We start from the raw sequence: 12,908 nt of genomic DNA, 5'->3' as shown, positions 1-12,908 counted from the left end.
TTGACTGCGGCTCACAAATGACGGCTCACTTAACCGCGGTAGTCAGTGTGTTGGCTATAGTGACTGATTTTAATAACTGATGACTGGCAGCACGAGAGGACAAACTTGGAAGACAAATTAGTCTCATGAGTGTCGGGTGAGTTTGTGTTCAAGCCTTTTTTGCTGATAAAACGGTGAATGTGCTGCAAACAGCTTCATTAAACTAAGGGACAGAAAAAGGCTTCTCTCTCACACTGAATTCCAGATTTTAATTAGTTTCTATAACTTCAGGTTTAGTTTGAGTTCCGGTTGAGGACAGACGCGGAAATGGTGTAGAAGAATAGTGCTGTTTGCTCTTTATTTCCAAGGTTACTACTGCACATATTACTCAACCATAACTGAGCAAAGTGATCACGTTTGTCTTAATCTTTCCATTTAATTTATTCAACTTCCTTACTGGAAATTAACCGATATGCCAACAACAACTAGTAACCAGGCCTCACTGCTAGCAACAGCTGTGAAGTGAGAAAGGTAACATTGATGTGGTATCAGAATACATGGTGAACATAATTAGGATGGGATTTTTTTTTAGCCTGTCCTGTTCAGCAGTTGTAGAAGCAGAATTGTGGTCTGAATGCTTTGTTTTGCCAGACATATTTGCTTTCCTATGAGGAGTAATAGACTCTGTACGCTTGTTAATGTTTTTGTTTTATTAATTTACTTTATTTTATTGTTCATGTCATTGTCCAATCGATTATGCTGGAACAGGGAGTGAAGGCCAGATTGGAAAAATATAAGAAAGCAGAGAACAGTGGGGGAAAAAAGTGGTGAGGGGAAAAAATAAGAGAAAAGGGGTGTGTGTGTTGGGCGGGGGGGGGGCTGACCAGCGGTGACCAGTGTGAAGCAGCAGGGAAGGGATGACCTGTTGCTAACAGCTAGCTTTTAATTTAAATATTCTGGGCAGATGCACCTAGGGTGCTGGGATGGACCCCCTCACTACTGAAATACAAGAGGGAGGTGAACCAAGTAAACTGCATTTTCTTTGCCCCTGAACTTTACCTGTAATGCAGGGATTTCATATTTGTCTTTGTGGCACCATCCCTGGGACCTCTGCACTTACATGCCGGTTACAACTTATGGCTCTTATCTGATTTTCATGAGTTCCTTTAATTGCTTTCTCCCTCTAACTTTGATGCCATCTTTCCCCCATTTTTATCTTTATTATATAGCTCCTGTAAGATTTACACCTTAATCTAAGGTACTTCTGATATTTCTGAGTCATGTTTATTTCAGCTTTATTTTACAGTACTCTTATTTGACAACTGAATTTCAGCCAATGTAGCTGTAGAACATTTTCAATGAATGGATTGTGACATACCGGTTTTCACTTGTCAGCTCAAACTAAACAGGATTAACTGCATTCATGTGTGTGTGTGTGTGTGTGTGTGTGTGTGTGTGTGTGTGTTTTCAAATCCTGTGAAAATGGTGAAAAGTTAGAGGACATACCTTTATGATAAGCCATCCAAATCACAGAACACTGACATAAGTAAAAGTTCCCTTATGTTGCTTTAAAGGTTACTAAGTTTCACTAAAGCTTACTCAAACCTACTTCCTTAAACCTGAATGCATGCTTTGGGTGACACTGTCACTTGGTGTTCACTCTCTCTGTGGCACTGAGTGTCACTTCCTATTCCTGTCCTACACAGTGGTGTGTTTGAGTAGCTTATCTGCATAGTAATTTAATTAAAAACTTTTAGATAACTTCTTTTTTCATAGTATAATCTTCACGTCCTTCATCCAGAGCACACTTTCTGTGTATTCACTACTTAATTTATTGCCAAAAGTATTCACTCACTGTCTTTACTGTTTCACTAGCTTAGCTCGTAGCCGACTCGATAGCAGCATGGCCTCTTCACCTGTCCCTCCTGCACTTTCACTTTAACCTGTTCATGTGTCTAACCGTTTTTCCCCACTCGGCGACACACCCGCCGGGGATCAAACTCTGGTAATTGGTGATTCTGTTCTCAGACATATGAAGCTAGACACACCGGCAACCAATGTTCCCTCCAAGCTGCACACGTGCGCAATTGCGCACTGCTGCCACGGTCTCTGCGCACAGAAAATCTGCGTTGCGCACAAAAAAAAAATCTAACCTGAATTGAAATTAAAATAAATATGTTAACAATTCTGTTTTGCAGTGTTAGTCAGTAAGTGACTGGCTGCTCCCGTATGGGATTAGAACGATGCCACCTTATCCCATAGTCCAGTCAATGATGCGATTCACATTCGTATATACGCAGCTAATCAATGTCGTTGACAGGCTATGACAGCGTCCTTATGCGCCGACACTGGAGTTTTAGCGGCGTGGCTGACGTGGAGTGAAGCCACGTTAATGACAACGTGTACAACCATTGGAGATGTGAGCAGGACAGACAAACAATGGAAAAAGTGTGGACTTTATACCAGTTTTTAAATTGTGTTGATAGGCCACGTAAAACCAGAGTTATGATAAAAATATCTGCAATGTTTGGTTTTCTTCCTGAATACTGTCGTTGTTTATATTTACTGCGGAAGAAACGGTAAAAACCGCGTTTTATAAGAAAAAAGGCTCGAAAGCCTGTGAGCAAAAACAACCCCCCACCCCCCTCTCTCTTTCCTATTCGTCAAAAAAAGTACCATGTCGACCAATCAAAAAATTGTATGGCAACGTGGCATCTACACTGTAAAATGTAATATTGTGTTTAATAAAAAATATTAAATAGGCTGAACTCAATTTTTATCAATTTGTTATTAGAACTCAATTTAAATAAGTTACCAGTACTTTTTATGCAAAAACGTTGATAAACTCAATTTATTTGAGTTGTATTAACTTAGAAAAACTAAGTAAGCTGGAAGTTTTGCTTCTCAGTGCGGAAGGATGAAAGATGTGTTTTGAAAATGCCACGTGACTACCGTCCTCCTCCCTCCCGGATCAGTCCGCATGTTCATGGCGCCAGCATTTGTTATGGAATATATTGAGCAAACCTGGAGATATTATTGTTGTCATTGCTGTGGATCTTTACTGACTTGGTGAGTAAATGTTTACTCTTATTCAAACTGATTTTGTGGCTTCTCTTAGTTTAGCACCAGGTTTATAATCTTGCTAGCTAGTTAGTGTTAGCCTAGCGTTGCTGCTGCCGCTGGGCTCATGTTACTTAAAAATTAACACCACAGCCTTAAAAACCTTACATAAAACTATGTCTGTGAAATTTTCTGTTGATTGTTTGAAATAAAAAAAGTGAGATAAGAGCCCAGACAAAATTCTTCGGGAGGTGCAGCCGTTAGGGGTGGGGTGGGGTGTGGGGGATATTTTCAATCCATAGCCATAACTAACTAACTAACTAACTAACTATATATATCATGTTTAACCTGAGTAGTAAAAGACTGCAGGGGGGTTGAAAACAATACGCCAGGAGTTAGCTGTGCTCACGGGCTCTATCGAGCCTTGACCTCCATCGCACTGGTGGATAACAGAGCTCTCCGAAAACGTGGAAGCACTTCTGCAAAAATGTGATATTTTGATAAATTAAGTAGATATTTGAGCATTACACAGCTACATTCTCACCTGAAAATATCTTAAAAGGTTATTTTGTGACCCAGAAAGGGTATTCTGGGGAAAAGGGGGATTTGTTGGCCACAGTTGTGGGAGCCTGTGTAAAGATTACTTTTTCTGGGTCACAAAATAAACTTTTAAGATATTTTCAGGCGAGATTGTAGCTGTGTGAATTTCAAATATCTGCTCGATTTATCAAGACATCACATATTTGCCATAATGCTCCGACGTTTTCAGAGACGTCCATTTTTTTTCATGCTTTGTGGCAGCTTTTGAACATCTGTGGCATCTATTAATGTCAAATCTAGCCTTTATTTAACAACATGAGCAAACTGTAAGTTACAATGATTGCACAGCCATTAAGGATCAAATCAGTTTCTGAAAAATGTTCTGTTTTTTCTCCCTCTGCTTGCTTCTTACTGTCTTTGAGGCTCGGGACCAGCACTCCTGTTGTTGGACAGAAAGACATCAACTCAGTGGTAAGTGTTTTGGTTTTCCAATATATTAGCAACTGTCAGTGACATTTATATTAATCAGGCTGAACTTTAATCATACTTTAGAACAGCCTGTTTTAGTTATTGTTTTATTTGTGCTTTGGTTTGGGGAAGTTGTTTCTTTACTGATCTTTTCCTGTCTTCTGTTATTAGACTTGAGATATGACTGCACTATGCTGTTGCTGTGACTCCAGTTAATTCTACAAGACATGCTGTGTAAGTAAACAAACAACAACAGTTTGGTCTGCATTTCTTCAAACTTAGTTTAGAGGGTCTACACTGTATATAGTGAAGTCTGCAAGTTTTCTAACAGCAAAATTTGTTTTGTGCCCAAATCATTTTGCACATCATTAGAATGAAAGTTATTGGCCATGTTTGCATAGCCCTTTTTAAGATGATGCTTTCATGACATTATTGTGTGTCGGGTGGTGTTCACAGCTATCCAGACTGACAATTGGGACAATCCCTCCCCATCTCCAGTGGGGAGGGAGCCTGAGATTGTCTAAATTGGAGTCTGTTTTATACCAAATGCAGAAAAAAAGTGTTTTAAGAAAGTTATTAAGTTCATGTTCCAAAAATTATGATTGTTTGCTTGCAGGACAACAGGAGAGATGAGTCCTCCATCACAGATGGTGTGGTCAGTGAAGATGGTCGCCTGCAGGTTCAAGCTCATTGCATCTCCAACCCACATCCACTGCCACTGTACTGAAGGGAAGTTAAAGACTTTCTTCTGCACCTACATTTGGATCACCTCGATCCATGATAGTCATTGAGGCAGTAATGCCTGGACTGGAAACAAGCATCCTCAAAATATTACAACACTACAGCTCCTGTGTTGGAATGAAAAACAAATGTGTTGTTTAAATCAGAGACTGCACTTGTGACAGAACAACAAATATTTTATTTTGATTATATTAGTAATGTAAGTACAAAACAAACTTGTGGTAGGCCTAAACTTATTTTCAGAATAATTACATCTGAGACTTTGTTTCATTGTAAGATTATAACAGTGATGGCAATATAATTGTTTGTTGTTCAGCAGAACAGTGTCCAGTATGTTGGCTGTTGTACTTTGTTGTGTTTGAAAATAAAAGTTGGGCTGATTTTAACATCATTACAAAAATTGTTGTTAATTATTTTTAATCATATTCAGGTTACCACAAATTGTTTTTTCATTTAGTTGAACTTGAAATGTTTGTCAGTAGGTAAACAATTAGTATTGTCAGAAAGTCAGAAATATCAAGTTATTCTTAATACTGCCGACTTGCAATGTATAAGTTGTCCTAACAGTCGTCTTAAGTAAGCTTTACTTAGTTTTTTTGAGGCAACGAGTTTCCGCAATTTTTTTGAGTTCTGGGAACTAACAAGGCTGTACAGTGTACTCAAAATGAGTAAGCTGCCCTAACTTGGTCATCTTACGTAAACTTGATCCAATTTTTTTTGAGTTCTGGGAACAAATGAACTTGTACAGAGTACTCAAAATGAATAAGTTGTCCTAACTTAGTCATTTTTAGCTAAGCTTTACTCAATTTTTTTGAGGCAACGAGTTTCCTCAATTTTTCTGAGTTCTGGGAAATAATTAGATTTTACAGTGTAGTTGTTAAGAAACGGGGGAAGTTTTAGGAGTGACGGCGGTGTTTTGATGATGTGAGAGATTTGAGACGTTTAGCACAAATCTTGTGTAGTTAGTGTGTAGTGTAGTCAGTAGTTTTGTTGTGTGTGTCAGAACAATGAGGTGACCAATGTTCCCTCTAAGCTGCGCAATTGCGCACTGCTGGCACGGTCTCTGCGCACAGAAAATCTGCCCTGCGCACAAAAAAAAAAATCTAACCTGAATTGAAATTAAAATTAATACTTTAACAATTCTGTTGTGCAGTGTTAGTGACTGGCTGCTCCCGTATGGGATTAGAACGATGCCACCTTATCCCATAGTCCAGCCAATAATGCGATTCACATTCGTATATACGCAGCCAATCAACGTGGTTGACAGGCTATGACAGCGTCCTTATGTGCTGACACCGGTGTTTTAGCTAGCAAAGCAGCGTGGCTGATGTGGAGTGAAGCCACGTTAATGAAAACGTGTACAACCATTGGAGATGTGAGCAGGACAGACGGAACAACTGACGTAAAAAGTGTGGACTTTATACCAGTTTTTAAATTGTGTTGATAGGCCACGTAAAACCAGAGTTGTGATTAAAAAAAAATGCAATGTTTGGTTTTCTTCCTGAATACTGTCGTTGTTTATATTTACTGCGGGAAGAAACGACTAAAACGGCGTTTTATAAGGAAAACGATCGAAAGCGCTCTCCGCCTGTGAGCAAAAACCAAACCCCCCCGCTCCCCCTTTCCTATTCGTCCAAAAGGTACCATGTCGACCAATTAAAATATGATATGGCAACGTGGCATGTTGTTAAGAAACGGTTGGACGGGGGCTGGGGGGAAGGGGGGGGGGGGTAGGAGTGACGGCCGTGTTTTGAGATGTGAGAGATCTGAGACGTTTAGCGCAAATCTTGTGTAGTTAGTGTGTAGTGTAGTCAATAGTTGTGTTGTGTGTGTCAGAACAATGAGGCGACTGCTGAGTGTTACAGGTGTTACAGCAGTGATACATCTCCTGCTGTCAGGCCTGCAGGTATCAGGCTGTTGTTCTCCTTTATCTCATAGTGGACAGAAATTATTTTTTGGAGTGGCACAAATAATTTGTGTGGCATCAGATTTGATACATAACAGCTGATTGTTCTGTAAATAGTTTGAAATGTTTGTTTGGCTGCATTTAAAAAAAATAGCTCCAAAAAACTTTTTGCTAAACTGAGTTACTTTTTTGAAGAAGTAACTATATAATTAATTGCCCAACATTGGTCATTATATACTGTATTTTGCAGACAGAGAGTTACAGGACTCTCTCCCAGACCACAGACTCACACTCATAATACAAGTCAGAGCTTTATAACCAAAAAAAAGAAAGAAAGAAAGAAAGCTGTTTTTTGAAATTGGAGTTCAAGTTATTTTTACTTCTAATAGTGTTAACATACTACAGAGGTCAATGACTAGATTTTTTTACATTTTCATTGTAAGTGGGCTAAAGCAGTTTAAAAGTAGTCTAACATAAATGTAAATGCTGTAATTTGATTATTTTAATAAACCATGTAACTTGGATGGATTCGATGCTGGCGTGACCACAGTGCACACGTCTGATGTCGCTCACAGTGGTCCAAGGGATCGCTCAGGGAGTTTGTGTGTTCGCTCAGACACGTGAAAAATTAGAGGGAACATTGGAGGCGACTACTGAACATTACAGGTGTTACAGCAGTGATACATCTCCTGTTGTCAGGCCTGCAGGTATCAGGCTGTTGTTCTCCTTTATCTCATAGTGGACAGAAATTATTTTTTGGAGTGGCACAAATAATTTGTGTGGCATCAAATTTGATGCAGAACAGCTGATTGTTCTGTAAATAGTTTGAAATGTTTATTTAAAAAACGCCTTGGCTGCATTTTACTTAAACAGCTGCAAAAAACTTTGTTGTTTGCCAAACTGAGTTACTTTTTTGAGGAATAACTATATAATTAATTGCCCAACATTGGTCATTATATACTGTATTTTGCAGACAGAGAGTTACAGGACTCTCTCCCAGACCACAGACTCATAATACAAGTCAGAGCTTTATAAAAAAAAAAAAGAAAAAGGAAAGTTGTGTTTTTGAAATTGGAGTTCAAGATATTTTTACTTTCAGTAGTGTTAACATACTACACAGGCCAATGGCTAGATTTTTTTTTTACATTTTCATTGTAAATGAGCTAAAGCAGTTTAAAAGTAGTCTAACATAAATGTAAGTGCTGTAATTTGATTATTTTAATAAACCATGTAACTTGGATGGATTGGATGCTGGCGTGACCACAGTGCACACGTCTGATGTCGCTCACAGTGGTCCAAGGGACCGCTCAGGGAGTTTGTGTGTTCGCTCAGACACATGAAAAATTAGAGGGAACATTGCCGGCAACCATAGTCAATTGTCTTCCAGGGGCCAGAGCAGGCGACATTGAAGGAAATTTAAAACTGCTCAATCTACTCAATTTTGAATCGGTGTGTAACTTTGCCAAAACAATGTGGGACTCTGTAGTTTTCTCTGGTCCCCTCCCCAATCAGACCAGGAGTGACATGTTTAGCCGCATGTTCTCCTTAAATTGCTGGCTGTCTGAGTGGTGTCCCAGAAACGATGTGGGCTTCATAGATAATTGGCAAACCTTCTGGAGGAAACCTGGTCTTGTTAGGAGAGACGGCATCCATCCCACTTTGGATGGAGCAGCTCTCATTTCTAGAAATATGGACAAATTTATTAAACCCCCCAAAATATGACTATCCAGAGTTGGGACCAGGAAGCAGAGTTGCAGTCTTACACGCCTCTCTGCAGCTTCTCTCCTCCTGCTACCCCCCCCCCCCCCCCCCCCCAAAAAAAAACCCCATCTCCATTGAGACTGTGTCAGCTCCCAAACAGACAAAAAACAAACTAAAAACCAGCAATAAACAACTTAAACATAAAAAATCACAAAGAAAGAACAATACAGTATCCACATCTGAACCAAAGAGTAAAACAGTGAAATGTGGATAATTAAATATTAGGTCTCTCTCCTCCAAGTCTCTGTTAGTACATGACTTAATAATTGATCAACAAATCGATTTACTCTGCCTTACAGAAACCTGGTTGCAGCAGGATGATTATGTTAGTTTAAATGAATCAACACCCCCGAGTCATTCTAACTACCAGAAACCTCGAAGCACAGGCCGAGGGGGCGGTGTGGCAGCAATTTTTCACACCAGCCTATTAATCAACCAAAGACCCAGACAGACTTCTAATTCATTTGAAAGCCTGATGCTTAGCCTTGTCCACCCCAGCTGTAAAACTCAGAAACCAGTCTTACTTGTTATCATCTATCGTCCACCTGGGCCTTACACAGAGTTTCTCTCTGATTTCTCAGACTTTTTATCTGATTTAGTGCTCAGCTCAGATAAAATAATTATTGTGGGTGATTTTAACATCCATGTAGATGCTAAAAATGACAGCCTCAACATTGCATTTAATCTGTTATTAGACTCAATTGGCTTCTGTCAAAATGTAAAAGAACCCACCCACCACTTTAATCACACTCTAGATCTTGTTTTAACATATGGCATAGAAACTGAACATTTAACAGTGTTTCCTGAAAACCCTCTGCTGTCTGATCATTTCCTGATAACATTTACATTTACAATAATTGATTACACAGCAGTGGAGAGTAGACTTTATCACAGTAGATGTCTTTCTGAAAGCGCTGTAACTAAGTTTAAGAATATAATCCACCCACTGTTATCATCTTCAATGCCCTGTACCAACATAGAGCAGAGCAGCTACCTGAACGCTACTCCAACAGAGGTCAATTATCTTGTTAAAAATTTTACCTCCTCACTACGTACGACTCTGGATACTGTAGCTCCTGTGAAAACTAAGGCCTCAAATCAGAAGTACCTGACTCCGTGGTATAATTCTCAAACGTAGCCTAAAGCAGATAGCTCGTAAGCTGGAGAGGAAATGGTTGTGGCCTTGTAGTCGGAAGGTTGCCAGTTCGAGCCCCGGCTTGGACAGTTTCGGTCGTTGTGTCCTTGGGCAAGACATCTCACCCGTTGCCTACTGGTGGTGGTCAGAGGGCCCGGTGGCGCCAGTGTCCGGCAGCCTCGCCTCTGTCAGTGCAACCCAGGGTGGCTGTGGCTGCAATGTAGCTGCCATCACCTGTGTGTGAATGTGTGTGTGAATGGGTGGACGACTGGATGTGTAAAGCACTTTGGGGTTCTTAGGGACTGAGTAAAGTGCTATACAAATACAGACCATTTACCATTCTTTACTCACTATGTGTTAATAGACCTCTCTGCATTGAATCTTATCTGTTATTAATCTCTGTCTCTCTTCCACAGCATGTCTTTATCCTGTCTTCTTTCTCTGTATGTATTATTGTAGGGTCTACCTTACAATAGAAAGCGCCTTGAGGTGACTGCTGTTCTGATTTGGCGCTGTATAAATAAAATTTAATTATGTTATTAATTATTTTCTTTGTTTTTGTGGAGGTGCAGATCACATCATGGCTACTGTAGGAACTGGTAAGTCCATCCATTCTTTAAAACCTTGTAACAAATTATTATTTAAAAAATAAATTAGACTGAAGGTGGTTGCATAAGATCACATAACATCTGATGATGTACACATGTAAACACTAGTTCTAGAAGGTTATTCCAAAAGATGTATTACTGACATTTATAATGTTGTTTCCAGTTCTCATTTTCACATTAATCTTCTGACTGCACTCCTTTCCTGTTAGTTCATGGATTGGGTATTATATTAGCAAATAGATTAGTTTTGGGATTAACTGTGGGATTAGCTGTAGAATTAGCTAACATATTAATTAGCAGATTAGTTATCCCATTTAACATTTCTGTGACTGCTTCAGTCCTTGGAGAAAAAGCAGTGCATCGAGATGCAATGTAAGGCGTTCTCTGATTGGTTGCAGAGACAAAGGCTGGCTGCTTTATTTTTCCTATGCTGCTGTTTGTGCCAATAACTTTGCACCACTAAGAAGTCTGTGTGCTTTTACATAGGCCATTCTGCCCTGATATTTACACCCTGCCCAACACAGATATATGAATAATATCAAGGGTTTCTGCAATGAAATGCACTGCAGTACATTTTACTATAATTTATTTTACTTCTAACAACAGTTCTAAAAGTTTTTTTTTAATAAAGGTCCGCAAATCAGATGATGTGCTCAGGCTGAAAGAAAAGGAAAACAGATTTAAAAACTTAGACCAATGTTATAAAAAGGGCTTAACATAAAATCTAAACTCACAGTAATGAAATTGTTTCAGTGGCCAAAATTTAATAAAAGTAAAGCAGAGACATAAAGTCTAATTCACATCTGTCTCTGTGCTAAAGAGGGCTCATGAGGTGCTACCAATTACTCATGGTTTCTTTAATGCAATTCTCATTGAAAATAAAATGGTGATCTCTAGAGTTTTGTTTTAGGGCCTTTCCTTTCATGCAGAAAACTCACAGATGACCAGCCTCCAAGTTGGCAAAAAAGTGCAAATTAAACCATAAAAATAAGTACTAGAAAGAGAGAGCAGATTTCTCCTGTTTTGGCTTCCCTTCATTGGCTCCCTGTTAAATCCAGAATTCAAAATCCTGCTCCTCACATACAAGGTCTTAAATAATCAGGCCCCATCTTATCTTAATGACCTTGTAGTACCATATCACCCTATTAGAGCACTTCGCTCTCACTCTGCAGGCCTACTTGTTGTTCCTAGAGTATTTAAAAGTAGAATGGGAGGCAGAGCCTTCAGTTTTCAGGCCCCTCTTCTGTGGAACCAGCTTCCAGTTTGGATTCAGGAGACAGACACTATCTCTACTTTCAAGATTAGGCTTCAAACTTTCCTTTTTGCTAAAGCATATAGTTAGGGCTGGACCAGGTGACCCTGAATCCTCCCTTAGTTATGCTGCAATAGACGTAGGCTGCCGGGGATTCCCATGATGCACTGGGTGTTTCTTCTTCACTCACTACGTGTTAACAGACCTCTCTGTATTGAATCATATCTGTTATTAATCTCTGTCTCTCTTCCACAGCATGTCTTTATCCTGTCTTCCTTCTCTCACCACAACCAATCACAGCAGATGGCCCCGCCCCTCCCTGAGCCTGGTTCTGCTGGAGGTTTCTTCCTGTTAAAAGGGAGTTTTTCCTTCCCACTGTCACCAAAGTGCTTGCTCACAGGGGGTCATATGATTAAGGGGTTTTCTCTGTATGTATTATTGTAGGGTCTACCTTACAATATAAAGCGCCTTGAGGCAACTGTAGAGATGTAGAAATGAAATTATGAATTATTCGATTATAAATTGAATGAAAATAACCTTAGCTACCTTATGTGTAACATTGGAAGTAGCTGTTTTCTGTGTGATTCTATGTGCAAACCCTAAAACACCTATCATCCATGTTAAGTAAAATTAGTGCATTCTTTCACAATTAAAAAAAAAAAAAAAATCATATTCATTAAAATTTGTCATACCGAGCCTTTAAGTACTGCTGCTGCTATTTATTTGATTGTTGACCTAGAAATTTCTAGATCAGCGGTCACTAACAAGGGGGGGCCACAGTCTGGATCTGTATCCACAAGCTGTCCTATACAGACCCATACCTACAACCGAAACCAACGGTTATGGTTTAATACCTAAAGTGGGGCTTCTATTTTAACTGGTGCAGCTTTTCTGGTGTTTATTGTTGTGGTTCAGTGGCTGCAGAATTGCACAGAAGAATTGGATGCGAGTTAAGCGCTCCACTCAGCCAATCAAATTTGTGCATTCTAGACGGTACATACCGGACTCCACTGTGCTAACAGCTGAGTTAGTAAGTTACACATGTAACAACAGCAGAAAGAAGAAAGATATCGATATATGAAAAAGAAAAGTTAGAAATACAAACGACTGCGTCAGAGAAAGCTAAAACAAAAAAGAGACCGGTGACATGGAGAAAAAAAGGAAAAAATAAGGAACAAATGGTGCTGTGCAAAAAGAAAAATGGAAAGTGAAAACAGGGCAATGGGTGAATGCTGGGCCAGATGATCTCTAAGACGATGTGGTCCCCAACTAAGATTTACACGTGTGTCCAATGATTTGCGTGTAACTTCTGAGGACTCACACGCACATGCTTCAGTCCACACACAAATACGAAGGTTAAAAGGTTAAAAATAAATACTAAAGATTCAGTTTTCCGTGTCTTGCCCTTGCATTCACAGATAATATGAAACCACTGACACGCAGTTCCAGTTATGAATG

General features: G+C 39.5%; 1 long non-coding RNA gene across 1 annotated transcript; it reads left to right on the top strand.

The window, feature by feature from the left end:
• The first annotated feature begins 3,943 nt into the window (after window positions 1-3,943).
• LOC134634652 (uncharacterized) lies at window positions 3,944-4,821 on the top strand. The gene is made up of 3 exons (XR_010094860.1): window positions 3,944-4,050; window positions 4,219-4,281; window positions 4,664-4,821. It is a non-coding gene; the product is annotated as an uncharacterized LOC134634652 (long non-coding RNA).
• Window positions 4,822-12,908: the final 8,087 nt, after the last annotated feature.

Source organism: Pelmatolapia mariae, linkage group LG2, assembly GCF_036321145.2.
Source record: "Pelmatolapia mariae isolate MD_Pm_ZW linkage group LG2, Pm_UMD_F_2, whole genome shotgun sequence".
Taxonomy (NCBI): domain Eukaryota; kingdom Metazoa; phylum Chordata; class Actinopteri; order Cichliformes; family Cichlidae; genus Pelmatolapia; species Pelmatolapia mariae.
The sequence above is the reverse complement of the archived record's forward strand: the minus strand, read 5'-3'. Positions and strand labels throughout refer to the sequence as shown.